Source organism: Cupressus sempervirens, chromosome 5, assembly GCF_028749045.1.
Source record: "Cupressus sempervirens isolate cs-2001-9-10 chromosome 5, ASM2874904v1, whole genome shotgun sequence".
Classification (NCBI taxonomy): domain Eukaryota; kingdom Viridiplantae; phylum Streptophyta; class Pinopsida; order Cupressales; family Cupressaceae; genus Cupressus; species Cupressus sempervirens.
In genome coordinates, this window is record NC_143122.1 from 913,976,264 (window position 1) to 913,994,060 (window position 17,797).

Below are 17,797 nucleotides of genomic sequence, written 5' to 3' on the forward strand. Positions count from 1 at the left end.
GGGAGGCACTATAATCATGCTAACTAGACCCTAAAACCCTTGGGATCCCTAAATAGGTCCCGGTCTTTGAAAATTAGGAAAAGCTCATTATAGTGCAAAAAATAGAGTATGAGTGATTGGAGGAAGGCAAGGGAGGACTCAAGTGGTCAAATCCTACCTTTCATTTTATGCCATGAAATAGGAACACCAAGGAGGATTTATTAGGTCCTACCCTAATTCTACTTAGGAAAAAGGAGAAGAAATGAGAAGAAAAGGGGAGAAATACGAATAAATGAAGACTTCGCATCAAATGGATGCTAAATCATCATTAAATTGAAGTGCTTCCAATTTAAGATGGTACAACAACTAACTAGAAGTGGGGTTCTATCCAGGATGATTTTGGAGTAAGGATATTTAAATAGGTGAGCCCAATGGATCCAAGATACTTCTACATTCTTGTAAAGAAGAGAATGAATCACTTACACACACATGGGTAACCCAAGATAAAGGATCTTAGCTCAATCTGTGGTTTCATCCCTTTTGAGTGCATTCCTAGCTATCTAATAGGTGAAAATGGAATTGATTAAAGGTTCCTAGTTTCAAATAAGTTTTGTCCTCAAAATGTTAGAAACATTTCTTTTGGGGGGTGCTAGATGTTGTGCATTTTTGGACCATTTCCCGTTACAATGGGGCCCCCCTCGCCCTTGGAAATATTTCATAGTGGAGGAGTTCACGATGCAAGAAAGTGAAGGAAGGATTTTATCTTATCAACCTTGAATTTTATGCCCTTGTGTTTGAGTCACTCAATTGGATTTCACTATTGGCAAAGGATTTTATCCTTTGACTTAATTAGATTCTGATGCAAGGGGAGGATTTTATCCTCTTGACAAGTGAAATTTTGACTCCTCTAATTCAAATTCAAATTTATTGAAGAGGCCAAATGCTAAGAGTAGGATCCATTTAAACATATATCTAAGTTCTGGGAGAAATCATGTTGAGGCCCAAGGTTGAATCCTCCCACTCAGTCATATTTTAATTGGGAAGGAGGATTTTATCCTCCTAAGAGTTAAAAGTCTTACACCCCACCCCCATTATCATTTTTGTCCTCATGGTGACAACTGATTGAAGATAGGTATGAAGTGTTGGAGTGGATTTTGTAGTAAGGTAGGGATCTTCACCAAGGAAAGGATGAATTTAGTCATTATTTATGGATTTGGCTTGTATTCATGGAGTAATTTTATCCAAATTATTTTTTATTGACCCACCTAAATCCGAAGTCAACCTCTTATTGAGAATTATGTAATTTTGTAATGCCCCGCCAAGGGATCCAAAGAATTTCACTAAGTTTACCAAACAATTTTTTTTTTAAAACATGAAAGTAAAACCATTCATAACATTTGCGGAAGCAATAGCAACAATTCAAATAAAAGTAAACATAGCATACATAAAAAGTTACATTCTTTAAGGATCCCTTAACGTTGTATCACATCTAACATATCTAATCATCTAACATCACATCCTTATGAAATAACAATGATACATCCAACATTCCTAAACAATTTACAAGTATCCTTTTTGTAATTACATTTTAGATTGCTCAATCATCCACTGTACATATTACAAGGTATGAAAAAGCTTAAAAGAATAAATATCTGTGTAAATAAAGTACATCATCATCCAATATTAATCCATGATGCAATAACATAATGAATCCATAAACCATACATGATACATCATCACAAAAAATATAAACATCTATCACAAAATATAAACAAACATAAATAACTAAGTGCACGGTTCCTCCCAGTCGTAAATAGCATCATTAGACCATTGTGGATCCTAGTCATCCCTCCATGCGTAACATTCCAAATCACCGAAGAGATCATCAGTATTATCATAGTAGGAATGTCACTCCTAACATATACAACATCATATGTAGAAAGTAATCTGACATACAAATAAAAGCATAAGATAACATCATCTAACATATGCTAATCATCAATGAAAAGGATACATATCCATCATCATAAAGGACGCATCAGCCACGATGTCTCAGACGGATCTCAAATGATAAGAGTGAAAAAAACACTACCACCCGACCGCGTGGAACCTAAGTGGTCCACTCCCACCGTGTTGAGGAGATAATCTCAAGTCTCAAATAGGCTATCAAAACCACAAAGCACAAATACTCTCTAAGTCTAGGAATCCTATAAGTATACTACTCAAAGGTTTCAACACACACAAAATCAACATCTAATTTCCAGAGGCACAACATTGACATGTAGGAAACCTACTCTGCAAGCGGGACAATGTCATCGCAATTATCACGTACAAGTTACCCTGGCAATTAGCTAAACTCCATGGGTCCATACTGATCTCATGCGGCCACTGGTATCCTCTCATACTGACGAGGCATACTATGGAATGCACGGTCGCAACCATGCGTTCTCACTACTCCCATCCTAGCCTGTACAAGCACTCAAGGCATGGGCGAGAACCAAAACAATTATCTTTTTAGGTTCATTTAATCCCCATTTAGTGTGTAAATGTTATCACTTATTAACCAAACTTACAATGAGTTACCCTGGAAGCCACTTAGGGCCCTGGCCCCCATTGCAAGCCACTTCCCGACACTGCAAGTAGATTACCTACCCTAAACTCATGGAATTATAAATCACCACAGTCCTGTACAAGCGACTGTAAAGAAAATCCAGAAGATAATCCATAAAAAAGAATCATCAAATATCCATGATAAAAGCATCAAATATCCATAATAAGAATCATCAAATCACCAAGATAAGAATCATCAAATCTCCATGAGCATCTGAAAAGCATCCATAGAAAATCATGACCACAACAGTTCTCTATTGGCAACTGAAGGCATCACTGATAATCATAAGTATCAATTGGTTCTCAATAACCAAAATATATCTCAAAATAAATCACAATATCCATTGGTTCTCAATAACCAAAATATATCTCAAAATAAATCACAATATCCATTGGTTCTCAACAAGCATCCAAGAATATCTCAAAATCATACTGATCGAAGACTCCAAAATGGTTGAGTCAAACATGTCACAACATGACATCATCAAGAGATAAATCAACACTTCTCAGTCCCATCATGGCGACTAGAAAGTAATTCAAAGATAACTGATCGATGACTCAAAAATGATTAGCTCAGGTGTCTCCTATATCTCAGCTTCACACATGAAGACTGATGAACAATAACAATCAGCAATTACAAATATTTCATAGAGCATACGATCACATTACCATGGTTGGGCTTATAAAGATCGAGACTAAATAAGATCAACATGCCAACACATCTCATAACCCCTGAGCCTCTGGTAACAACTTAGGACTAGTCAACACTAGTCAACCCAAAACCCAAAACAAGAAGCATATAGAATACACGATGCAAACACATGTTTTGGTTTACTAAATTCACATAGTTGAATAATGTGTAGGGCTTCAGTTTTCTGTTTGCAAGTATACTTCAAGTGTCTTAAGTTTCATCATTTGACCTACAAGTCAACCCAATTGTTTCCCGATAGCATTATCTTTTCATCATTAAAATAATACTCTAAGAATAACTTAAGGATAAATATTCACTAAACTTATCATCATTGACCTTTAATTAAATTGTCCTCTATATTTAACCATAATCCATATTCTAATTGATTAATCTTTCAACTTTTCTAGGATCATTATTCCTTATATTATAAGAGGACCAATTGTCATTCTTCAAATAAGAGATTATAATTTCATTAGAATGATCAATTAATATCGGTTCACAATCTTTGACCTTTTATCATTCTAATAATTCTCAATTATATATTACTAAGTTTTCACCATTGAAATATCTAAAGTCGTTATTCAAGTCATAAGAATAAGATCTATCAACTTGATATCAATATTTCTACAATCTCATTAAAAGAATTATATCAATTAAATTTCTATTATATAACTTAATTATTAATTAAATCTAATTAACTCTCAGTAATTGATTTAATTAATAATTACATAATCATAGCAATGTTCCAATTAATAACTAATTAGAATTCTGTAAGATAAAAGTCAACTATGATTGAATACTCAAATGATCATATTAATAATTCAATAATAATAACTTGTTAATATTAATAACAAGCTATATTGAAAATCTTAATAATAGATCACATTCATCATTCTTTATGAATACTAATGTTTCCTTAATTAATTCATATTAATGATAGTCATTTCAAGATAAATCTCAATCGCATAATATAATTGTATTGACAACTCATTGAATATTAATTGATTAAAAATCAATCATACTTCAAATCAAAAACTAATATCTTTTACAAAACTTTAATCATTAAATAATCTCCACTAGATTAACTCTAATCAAATTTGTTGATATCTATTTAAATTATTATTTATCAATAGTTTGCTAGTCCTTACAAACATTAATAAATAATAAACTCGTCAAACTATAAATACTCGATCTAAAGAATCCTTCCATAAACTCATTAGTTAATATTTGGCTAACTCTTAACTCCATTAAGGTATTCAAACGTATTAACCAATAACATAATAATTCAATCTTAATCCAATATCATTTAGAGTTTCTAAATTTAAATCAACATAATATAAATTATCATCTTACAATTATTTAATCAATATTAAAATCAACCATTAGACTCCATTTTCTAATTGTTCTAATAATATTTTGTCTATATAAAGATCCCTATCACAAACCAATAAGACTCATTGTAGATTTTAACATGAATAATCTCCAAATTCTTAACATTATCATCTTCATTAAACAACTCTAAAATTGTTTAATATATATTAAATAGTATTCAATATACATTATAAAAAGTTCACTATATAAACTATATTAAAATCTCCTCTTTTAATTTTCTCTCATTTAAAAATCTATTTACTTAGATTGACTAATAATTAATTACACTTCTTCTACTATTAACTAATCTTAATTAAATTAAATTTAATTATATTAGATAATAAATCATATAAAACTAATGCATATTAATAAGATTCTAATAAGAGAATATTACAATATTATCTTTAATTCATTTCATGATTTGATATATTATTTTTGTGAAGTTTAAGCATAAAGAACTTTTGGTTATGGGAAATGGAGAAATATTTGTTATTGAATAAAACAGTCTCAGTACGAGGGCCATATCTCCCTAATGAACCGTTGGGTCGGGCTGAAATTGAAATATGTTGGAGAGGGTCAAGTTGCGCCAATTTTGACTGGAGCGATCGAATAAATTCGATCACGATAAAAAGTTATGAATAACTGAGTTCGGGTCTATCCAAGGGGCAGCGACAGGACAATTTGTGATGAATTAAGAATTTCCTCTTAAAATAATTGTTCTCCAAATTTACCCATTCATCCATCTAATAGGTTTTTCCATACGCATTTAAAAATATAATTTGATGGAAAGATTACATCTAACTATTCAAATTTTTACCATAAAATTTCTATTTTAATTCCAAATCTTGTCTATCTAATTTCACATTATAAATTCGAACCCAAACTCGATTAAGATCTAATTTCTTTTTTAAATTGAAGTTAAAGTTTTCCAATGAGTTCTCTATTGTTTTCTTTGCAACTCTATATGTCTAAATTCTAATTTAATTGTAGATTCATTCACAAGAAGTATTCAGACACATATAATAGACATGATGAAGACAGGAAGAGAAATAGTGCAAATAGAATATGAGATTATCACGAGTGCACCTGGACACTGATGCTAGTCCGTCATGCCTCAGAAGTCTATAGAAAATCTCTTCCTTCTCCATCATTCACAATTCCTCCAAAATCTGAGCCAACCGAAAATCTCCAAGAGCTAGAAGGAGCATAGAAACATGTAGAAAACATATGAGCATGTAGAAGCATATGATCTTCTCAATAAATGTAAGCTTTGAAGCTTCCATTTTAGCTTGAAGCTTGTAACTTGTAGCTTCCATTAAGCTTGTAGCTTGTAGCTTGTAGCTTCCATTAAGCTTGTAGCTTGTCCAAACACACTAGGAGAGCCTCAATTTAAAGGCCTCTAAGATGCATCCAAAGTGTCTCTAGAAACAACTAGAAAATAAGCATGACAACCAAGCATGGGTCTTCTCCAACCTTCTAGATAAGTCTTAAGGTTGTAGACACTATGTGCTCAAATAAAATGCTAACTTCTAAGTGTAGACAACTTGTGCATTTTTAGAGTGCAAACTCCAGTGTTGTCTACATGACAACTTCCGAGAATTTACCAACTCCTATGTGAGAAAATATTAAAATAATGCACATTAATTAATTTAATATTTACTTTTACTCTTTCCAATTTAATTAATTCATTTATTAAATCTCATGCACTAACTTTAATATCTTCACTTTTCAATCTTAATATATTTATATTTTAATCACATGAAGTCTAGAATCTTTTAATAATTTTAAATATATTTTCCACTTTTAAATTTTATTTTCCAAAACTTAATTGCTAAAATATTTGTTAGCTTTAATAATAATATTATTTAGTTATTTATTTAAAAATGAACTCCAATATATTATTATTAAAATAAATATCGTCACATTCCAAATTTAATCTTTTAACTTTTTATTTTCAAATTTAATTATTTTATTTAATTAATTTCCCAATTAATTAAATAAAATAAATATTAAAATATCATATTAATTCTCCATTAAATTAAACCATTAATTAAATCTTTTAATTAGGCTTAATTAATAGAAAATACATCAAAGACTCTCAAAGGTAAAAATATGAAAAACTCATCATAGCCAGAATACATACAAAATCAAATCAAGGGTTAATATCACGAATTACGTCATCTAACGCATTCAGAGGGTACTCAACTTGGATACTTGTCCTAATTTTCAATTAGAACAAATGGCTTAAAAGGGTTGGGATTTGGACTTGAGAATTTATCTCCCCTCTTATCATTGAGATAATGTGATAGGGTACGCTCATCCTAGCAATTCAGGGAAGTCGATACCCAGTACCTATAACCTGCATAAAATTCATGCATGTACAGGCACAATATATACTAAACTAAATAGGCAATGGCAGGAAGTGGTGCACCGTGTAGATCCCGACTAGCAAGTGACTACGACTCCCTTTCTTAACCACATCAGACACGCCATACAAAAGCAAACACGCACACGATACACATGCAAGTATGGGGTAAGTATCCATAAGAAAACACATATGATGATAAATCATCTTACTAATCATCATTAATAACTGCAAACACTGAAAATAATCATCATGCATATATGAAATGCAAAATCTAAGTAATCTCATCACATAATAAACTGAATCCATAACACAATATCTGATAATCTCAAAACAATGCTGCTAACCATCAACATAAAACTAGCCCTAAAAGAGTTTAGCAACGATAACAAAATGCGAACCAGGGGTAGGCACTACACATTTTTTGGTGTTTCCTATATAAAGAAGTTACTAACCTCATTTTTAATCCAAGTTGGAGGAAATCCTATCTCTATGTGCATTAGTACCAAACCCCCTTGATTAGAATTTATTGGAAAATTTTATCAACAAGGCAATGTATTGACCTTTTAGATAGGTTGTGAATTTTTTATGTTTGATAGCTTCTATCAGATAAATCTATATATAATTATATATGAAATATAATTTATATATGTGTTCATCATATATATATATATATATATATATATATATATATATATATATATATATATATGATTAAGTTGTATTATAACAATTATCTAATTAATGAATAGACATGTCCCATAAAGGGACATTTCTCTTCATCATTTATTCTCAATTTAAATAAGAGGTCACTGCTATTTTGAAAAAACATACCAGACATTATGGTGGTGTTATTAGATTTGCAATAATCCTTAGAAAATTAACATGGTATCAGAACCTAATTGCATATGTAAATCAAATAGAAAATAAGATAGAAGCATCAAAGTGCCAAGTGCAGGAAATAGGATAGAGGATGGTTTTGACATCCTATACTCATGACAAATATATTCTCAAACAAATTATCAGGTATTGTCAGTTTTTTTGGGTATTGTTGAAATATATTTGTCTTAAGCTTTATATTAGTTGTGAGATATTGAATATTCAAATAAATTGAGATATTTGTCTTAAGCTTTATTTATGTGGACGATCACATTATCGGAATAGAAGATGGATTGTTCATTGTGCAAGATAATATCTATATGCAAATATATGGATCAAATAAACAAGTGCAATATCTAATTTGACTTTGACAGAAGTGGCATTTACGGAGATTGTCTTGATGAAATCAATGCTAAATTTTCATTGATGTAATAAGGATCAATCTAAGAACATAAAGAGATTGTATCCATTATATTGATCCAAATATGAGAATTGTATATTGATCTAAACATATGGATCGATCTTGAATTTATAAGAATATCATATATGATCTGATATATTTGTTGTCTTATATCATTGCTTATCACAACCTTCTTCTCACCTTTAGCTCTGGCTTAGGGTGTGAAGCAACTATGCAGTTTCCCTAATGCGGGCCATTCCAGATCAGTGAGACCCCGCAGTGGACTTCTTCACCAGTGACACTTCTCTCGTAGCACTTAGCTACACCACAGGGTCCCTAGTAGCCACTGGCCATATCAGTCGTTGTTGGATTTTTTCCCTTTGAAGATGGGTACCTAATCTTTTACGTGATGTCTCATGCTTTCTTCTTCATTTTTTGTGCTTGTTCTTTTGTGGACATCATTTGGTGCTCTATTTTTTTGCTATCTTCTTGGTTGTAAGCTTCCAATCCCATTGACCCAAGTTGTGGTCTTTTGTTGGACATTAATAAAATTAACTTACCTTATCTATCTATATGAATCCAGAATTACAAATATAATCGCTATTATAGTGATCTACAACATGAGTATTTCTATTCCTAATCTTCATAAGTTTTGTCTATGCAATGATCCATTTCTTATTCAAGTGATGGCTTGATATTGTAGGAGGGGAAAATGTTAGTCTAGTGGCTTCATATATGATTTTGGGAGGGTAAAACACAGCTTGTGATGAGTTCCCCATACTAGACAAATATAAAATAACTAGTGATGGAGACTTGTTTTCTCATATATGGTGTCACATGATTTGATGCTTGACCGCATAGGGTAGAGAAAGATCCAAAGTATTGAATCCTCCAAAAAAAAATAGCTTGCAAATTTTATGGCATGTGTGAAGCTTCCTCCATATTTGTATGATGAGTGACTGCTATAATTTCTATAATTGTGAGGGAAGCTTATTGTCATAATCAATAATGTTCGAGCCATTTGAGAAAGTGACCTTGTTGTTTAATTTTAGTGCAAATATGTCTTTGAAGGTTACATCAAGTGAAGAGGAGAAAATCTTAATCTTAGCATTTCAGCACGTTTTATTTCCAAGCATATTCCAACTGCTACTTTGGAGATAGCAATCAAATTGTATCACTTTTAAATTGTAGAACCTTCCTAGAGTCTTTTGCCCATTTAGTATTGGTCAACATGAAACAAACCATGTTTGCACCATGGCAACTAGGAGGGTCATATTCTCATCCATGTATTGAAGTATCAAGTAGAGATTATTTTAATAAGGAACCTACGAGAATAAAGATTGACATTGTACACTTTAAACAATAGAAATGATGCATATGATTATAAGGTATTGAAGGCATAACCCAAGGTAAAGATGGGTATAAGATATGCTTTATTCATTTGATATTGATATTATAATTGAAAGTACATTTTCTACACACACACACAGATTATTTTTAAAATTATTGATATTTTATGAGATAAATATAATATCCTATAAGGGTGAAAGAAATTTAGTATTGTGTGTATAATTACCACATCAGGGATAAAGAGGACAATCAAGGATGTTGATAAATATTTATTTTCTTTGAGAATTACAATTGTCTATTCATTATAGTTTCTATCTTATTTTACTATAAGAGTTATTTGCCTTGATCTTTTTTCTAGAATGTTATCGCAAGAAAAGGGAGATTGATTTCAGAATCAAAGGGAGTTTGACACTTCTTCAAAGGTAAAGGAGCTCAGAAGATTGATGTTCAGAGGGAGTCTGACAAATTCGTCTGAAGGAGCAAATTGAGAATATGATTTAGTCAACCTTTAGTGATCTCGGTCATATTTATTCAAACGGAGTAAACCATGTTGAGATGGATGCTCCAGTGATCAATAAATTGTAGCAGTCAAGAGGATTGTGCTTAATGAATATACCTCGTGACTATGTAATTTTAATGGGCCTACCCCCTGTGTACATCATGAAGAAGTGACGGCTTCCAAATGATGTCGCTTGCATTTGTAGAAGTTATTGAAAGGTGGCGATCTTACAATAGCTTAATTTTCTATTAGGAAGTGACGGCTTCCAATACTCATGATATCAAATGTGATATCAAAACAATGGATATCTTCTTATCAAAGATGTCCTTAAAATTTGTCATGCCTAATATTACCAATGGTGTAATATTTGTCTTGTGTTTATCCTCCCTAGCTAGAGGGAGAGTTGATGTTTGGTAGCTTTTGTTGGCTATATATATATGATTAAGTTTTATTATATTAATTATCTAATTAATGAGTAGACATGTCTCGTAAAGGGACATGTCTCTTCATCACTTTTGCTCAATTTAAATAAGAGGTCACTGCCATTTGGAAAATGCATACGAAACATTATGGTAGTATTATTACATCTACAATGATCCTTAGACAATTAACACAAATTACCCCTAGGAGATGCTAACAAATGGTGGAAGCTTTTCAATATTTAATTGCATTTTCCATATGATCAAATCTGGATTTTAGTATTTCTTTCTAGGGAAAAATGCCAAACATTGTGGTATGGAGGAGGATCAAGCCAAGGAGGATTAAGATAAATTAAGGCAATTTTGGATGTGAATAGTTGAGGGATCATCAAAATTAATTTGAATTCAATTCATTAGGAGCCTTATTGAAATGAATTTATGATTTAGGGGGCTTTATGGGTCTTGATGGAATAAAGGGAAGTGAATCAGTTGCTATAGACCAAATTGGATTACGTTCTCAATTTTCTTTAATGAAGAGAATCTTGGAAAGTCTTTTCAAATTCAAGAAATAGGAAATCTTAGTAGGGCATTAACGAGGAAGCATTTTAAAAGCTAGCTTGCTAATTTTGAGTTAAAATCCTAATCATTTCTACTTGATCGTAATTTAAAATCCAAGTCAAATTGAGGATTTATGATGGCAAGGAGGAGGTGGGATCTAGAAGAATCATACTTCTTTAAAATTTTAAGTTTCTTTATTTTATCTCCTCTCATTATCTCACAAGTTTAATGCATCTTTATCTTGTTTTACAAGGTGAATTCAGGAGGGGGAGTGAGGAAGCTATGAGATGCTTGAGGACTTAAAGTGGGAAGTAAAATTCAAGCTATCAAGATGCAAATTCATATTGAGATTGGGTGCAATTCAAGTGCAAGAGCATGATAGATCTAGCTAAATTAAGACTTCAAGAAGTTTAATAGAGACTACAATTTCAAAATGCAAGTTTAAGTTCAAGGATGAAGATTAAAAGGTTCATGTTTACAAATCCAAGTCAAAGTTGTAAGGAAATTTCAAAGGATGCAAAAGGCTTGAAAGAAGAAGCAATTTGGGAATAGGAGACTTTCACAATCATCCTTAGGAGATGGATAGTTTTGAAAGAGTTAATCAAAGTTAGAATTTTCTTCTCCTCGTCAAATGATTAAAAAGATCTACAAGGGAAAGATTATGAGGTAGCACTGAGTTGCCTTCTCTAATCAGAAAATTCCAATTTCAAGAAAAGTCAATCAAATCATGCCAAGTGTCCTATTCTCTCATTGGTTGTAAAAATTATTGTAATTTTCTTATTGGTCCATGATGTGGTGCCTTCATGTAATTGGTTGTAAATTTGGAAAACCTAGTTACGGTTTGTGGGAGTAATTCTTGGCCCTTCATTGTAACTAGACATCTATAAAAGGCCAAGGCCTTCTCATTTCTAATTCATTAGTTTAGGAGGTGGGATTAAAGAGGTAGAGTAGAGTAGGCTAGCTAAGGGAGAGAGTTGATCAAATAATGGATAATTTGTTGTTGGTTCTTCATGGTGAATTACTTATTATTGTTTTGGAGTGTTGAATGGTTTCCTCAATCTTTCACTTGGAATAGATTTATTTTCATGGTGAAGTAGTTTAGTGGGATGAAAGTATTTGTAGATGTTTATTTGCTTGACTTGAAAAAACCTAAGCGACTAGCCTCTTACCGATGGTAGGAGTACCTTGTGTCATAAGTCGATGGTTGAATGCACTTAACTTCAATTGGTGTTGAATCTTTACTTTGCATCGATTTTATCAGACTAGAGAAGAGACATTGATTTGAAAACCATTTGAGTCTTCCTTATAAGCTTACACTAGATGGGTGTATTGGTTGGCGAGATTACATCTAGTAGAGTCCAAATCCATCCATGATTCCTTGCATTCATAGTAGAAGTAGAAATAGAAGTAGAAGGAAAGATTAGAAGTTTAAGTTGGAGTAAAGTGGAAAATATGATTATATTTTCATTGCACATTGTAAAGGCAACTCTAGAAGTGCAAGAGTTAATATCCATTTAATGAATAACACAAATCCCTTTGTGATTACCAAAAAAATCACATCATTTCACTAATCGAGTATCCACAATAGAAGGAATCTTGAAGTCATTTCATGACTTACATTGCAAGCTTAGCATGAGAGATGACCTTGTATCAAGAGAAGATTGAGTAGTTAATGTTTCATCTAGAAACATTAGGCATTTAATTTTGCATGTTGTAGTGGAACAAAATTCACATCAACAGGTTCCATGAAATGTGATCTTCCCATTTCCCTCAAACCTAAATTCCATGTTCTAAAAATTTTGGGAAGACTTCCCAACATATGTCATCCATTGTATCCCAAGGATAACATTAGTTTCATCCAAATCCACAACATAAAATTTATTTGTGATTGTATGGTTATCAATGGTTATAGCTTTAGTTGTGGTACCTTGGTGGTACTAGATAATTGGTACCCATTTGCTGCCATGACTTTAAACCCATTATGACCCCTTGTGTGAAGACCTTTTGGCTACTAATGTTGCATCTATGAAATTATGTGTTGCCTTGCCATCAATGAGTATCATGATTTTAGGTCCTTGCAAAAGTCCTTTAACATTGAAGGCATTATATCTTGAGATTGACATGGTGGTTGTTCCCCCTTCATCCATTTTATCTTGGGGTGATTCCTTCTTGGCTCTCTTAATGGTGCCTTTTCTCTCTTCTTCTTGGTTGTGAGGTCTTACTTCAATGTAGTGGGCTTTCCCCTTTTCCCTACAATTGTGTTTGGGTTTCCATCATGCTTTACACATGAAACTTAATTTTGTTCCCTCAATATTGTAGATTTTCTCAATGACATTAGAATTATTCTGATTTGGGCCGGGCATATAAATGTCCCTATCACATGCTTTCTTAATGGTTCTTAATGGCAATCACCCTTTTTAAATAGATTTTTCTCACTAACACAGATTCTCTGAAATTCTACAATATAACTTTCCAATGTCACTATTTGTTTTAAAGGGATAATTCTTTAAAGCAGAGCTCAAGATCTTTATGATCAAGTTGCTCTAGAAGCCTTTCATAAAATTTCGCATATGAGGTTAATTGTAAGTGGTTCATGGTGAGCATGTCATGGTACCACCATTCATGTGCTGCTCCGTCTAAGTGTAGGGTGGCAAATTGGAAATGTGTATCCAATTTTTGAACCCAAGCACAAGCTGTGATATTGTTGTATCCTTAAAAATATAGCAATTTCCCAACTCTTTTTTCATTCTTGGGTCATAGTTCTTTTGTAGGTACTGTAATCTCAAGTCTATGTAATTTTATAGTGTTTCTTTTTTTTCTTATATTCCTCCATTTACCTAATCTGATCGTAACTGTTATTGAAGCCTCGGGAACATGGCCTCCTTTTCTATTTGTAATTCTGATTTTGGAGCAAAGGTGTGCATTGTAGGTCTGTGTATTGTCAACTACTTGGAATTGTTGCTCTCTGGGTTCTACAATGTTTGAACAAGTAGCTCTATTTGTTGTTGTGTGATTTTCTGTTCTTTCATTAGTTCAATGAAATTGTCACAAAATTGGTCCATTCTATTTTTCCCGCAGTTGGCAGAATCCGGCTCTAATTCTAGTTGTAATGTCCCTTTTTTGGCTACAAATAAATATTGGGACTACAATCTCCCTTTCTTGCTGTTCAAAGTGTTTAAATTAAGCAAGCAATGGAAGACATATATATGCACAGAGGTCAACTATCTGATAAGCATGGTGTCTGATATGATAACACAATGCATTCAATACACCTTACATGGAATTTGCAATATCTGATATAAAATGGATCCTTGCAATGAAAGATGAACTCTGACACTTGCAATAATAGATCGATTAAGCTGTCTCTGATTTAAAATGGAAATATGCAAACGGTATTTATAGCAATGATGTGATGTCTAATGTGCTCATTATATTATGCAGCGAAGAGTAATTGTTCAGAAGCAATCAATGTTGTGTTTGGTTATCAATAGATGCTTGCACTTACAATCTGAAATTTGTGATCACTTCGATGTCATTTCTGATGTCTGGTGCTTGTACTTGCACCAGTAAGTTGATTAGGTTGTTGGATCTAAAGTTTAAACAGAGTATACCCAACAGGATAACAAGGAAAAGATGATACATATTCGATGTCTTCAAAAGTGCCTTCAAATTCCTTCATATAGCATCGATTTTCAAATGACAAGGCACAGGTTAGAGATGTTGACTCATCATAAATGTGATTAACATTTGTGGCCTTAACTGATATATTTAGTTGACTAAGTTGGTGTTAATAGACTTAGTCGATAATGTGTGTTGTAGTGTAATCATGAGATGATGTTGTCAAATTAATGAAGTATGGCTATCTAATGCAGTTATGAAAGATGGGTTGTTATATGGTGCAAATGTGAATTGTGGTGTATAAATGCAACGTGCATATGTCAAGGGGATATGACACTACTCCTTGTCACCAATCTCTGCATAATCCTTCTTGTCACCTTGCATTCCTGAATGCTTCAAGATGACCTTGTTGTCACCTTGCACCAGTGAATGCTTCAGAATGACCCTTTTATCACTTCATACTGTTAAATGTCTCAAGGTTTCCATTCTCATGAGAGTCAACTGTTACACCTAAGGCTTTTGTCTTGAGCACCAAGCTTCTGTAATAGCATCCACTTTTGGTAAAAATGATGAAATTTTTGGCTTGTAATTTTTCAAAATGATGTGCCCATCTCCTCTCAATATCCCTTTTACTTTTGTAATCCTAGTTTTATCATCATTCTGAAATCTTACTTCATTTGATAAAAATGATGTTTGAGGTTCGCTTATGTGTCATTACAAAGTCCCTCAAGTATTTCAATTTCTCAAAATTTCCCATACTTCACTTTTTTCTAAGGTTGTCGGCACTTTTCAAAATTTTGCTAACTTTGTTGGGAACTGACGAGATCTGCTAACTAGTGTATTTGCTGAAATCCTTGCATTTGTGTCAGCTCTTCACAATGTTTCCATCAACTCCATAGGTTTTGCAAACTTCCAAACTTCCCAAAAATCTTTTGTTTCGAGCATATAATGATGATGATAAAATGTGGACTCAACATAACTTGTCAAACTCCCAACTAAGTTAGCAAAACTTGTCACAGTCCCAACAAAGTTAGCAAAATTTGTCCAACTCCCAATAAAGTTTGCAAAAGTTCATAAAGTCCCCATATAGGGGAACTTTTCTAACGAAGGCAAAAGAAAAGAGATGGAACTTGAGGGAGGCAGAAAACTAATTATGTTGGAGAGTTGAGTAGTTAGCAAAACCAAACAAATCCCTGAAAAAGAAGAAAAAGAAGAGAGAAATGAGGCATGAAGAAAGTGAAAAGCACTAACCTTAAAAGTTTGGGAACTTGTTCCCGCATCTAGAAAAAAGTTAGAGAAATAATTCAAATTGCCCACGCCACTACAGAAGTACGGAATGCATTAATGGCTGAACCAAAAGTAGATGGATAACTAATGTTAGCCTTTTCGCTATGTTTTAAAAAAGGGACATTGATTTTAAATGTAAAAGACTATTTAAAAATGTAAGTTACGTAACATTGGCAGTTATGTAATTGGATGCTATAAGTATGTATCCAAGAGACTATTGAGAAGTCCTGATTTTTCTGATCCACATCGTACTTTGATGCAAGAGTGAGAATCAATTAGAGCAGGTTCAATAAAGTTTGTTATTTCCTTGAAGGATTCAGTTGTCTTTGTGCATATGGAATGGAATAAGTTCAATATTTATTTTTTCTGAGCTTTAATGAGTATTATTGGATGTTGTTTTCCTTTGTGAACATAATATTCATTTGAGTAGCAGTTGCAGCTTTCTGGGTATTACTAAATTTCAGAAGCAAAGGTTATTAATCCATCCATTGGTGTATCAATCTGTGTGTTGAGATGCTAGTAGGTTTTCTTTCATTAACTATATTTGTCACATTCAAAACATGACTAGTTGTGAATGTTAGTTTGTCTTTCCTGCTTTCTGGTTAAAAAGCATATCCCCAAATGTTAGATTACATCATACCAGGGAGCTGCCCCTCTCAAATACAGAGCAAGATCACCAATGCAATGGTGATCCCTCCAACTGTTGGGTAGTATTTGTCCTTTCTCCTTGGCAAAAGGAGTTGAAAATCAAGTAATCTTCACAGAGCTGTTTACTAACAACCTTACATGTCATGCTATCCAAAATCGAGCACAATCAATTCAATAATCAGAGGTTTCTAACTGGCAAACCTCTCCCATAAACTGCTTGCAGATAACAAACCAATCACTGTATTATGTCACTAGAAATAACTACAGGTACTTAAGAGAACATTAACAGATATTAATATAAATGCAAAAGCCTTATATAATTTAGCAACTTCCTAACTGCCAGATCAACATATTCAACAGGAAGACTTGGTCACTTTGTACTAATAGAAAGATCCACTGCATCCTAAATGATTGCAATGAGCTGGTACTGGTTAACTGCTGACCAACTTAGTGTGCCACGGAGCAAAAAGGTAACATCACAGAAAAGAAACCAAAAATTCTTGATGCAGTTGTTTGATATCAGAAGATGATAAATAAATAAGAATTTCAAAACCGTACACTACAATAGAAAAATAAATATTAATATGATCATTTGGTATCAGTCATTTAAACTACAGAACACTGGAAATTAAAATTACTTTTTGCAGAGCAGTGCAAACCACATTAGGTAAAACATGTAAAAAGGGATACAATAACAGCAGCATTACTGGCTCAAGATGACATGTGCTAGATAAATTGAACAAGAAGTGATCAGTCCACTTGCCTTGTTAACATCTCTACAAAGGCAAACAATAACAGAAATAAAAAGGATTTCTAGAACAAATTACAGTGCCCTTGTGGAGAACGCTAATTTTAACAGCAAAAACACCATATATTTAGAAAGTTTGATGGTTACATGAATACCATATATTTAGAGGATTTGATAGTTACATAAATGCTCTTTAGAACGAAAGATATGGATGTGAAGCTTTAAGGCCATCCAAAGACTCAAAGTAAAACTAAAGCAATTAAGTTCATTTTTAATGGAAGATTAAGAGCATGAATTGCTGAAAATTACCTCCAAGTTTCCAATAACTAACATGTTGAAGGGATACAAATCTGCCAGACGTGTGATTCCAACATC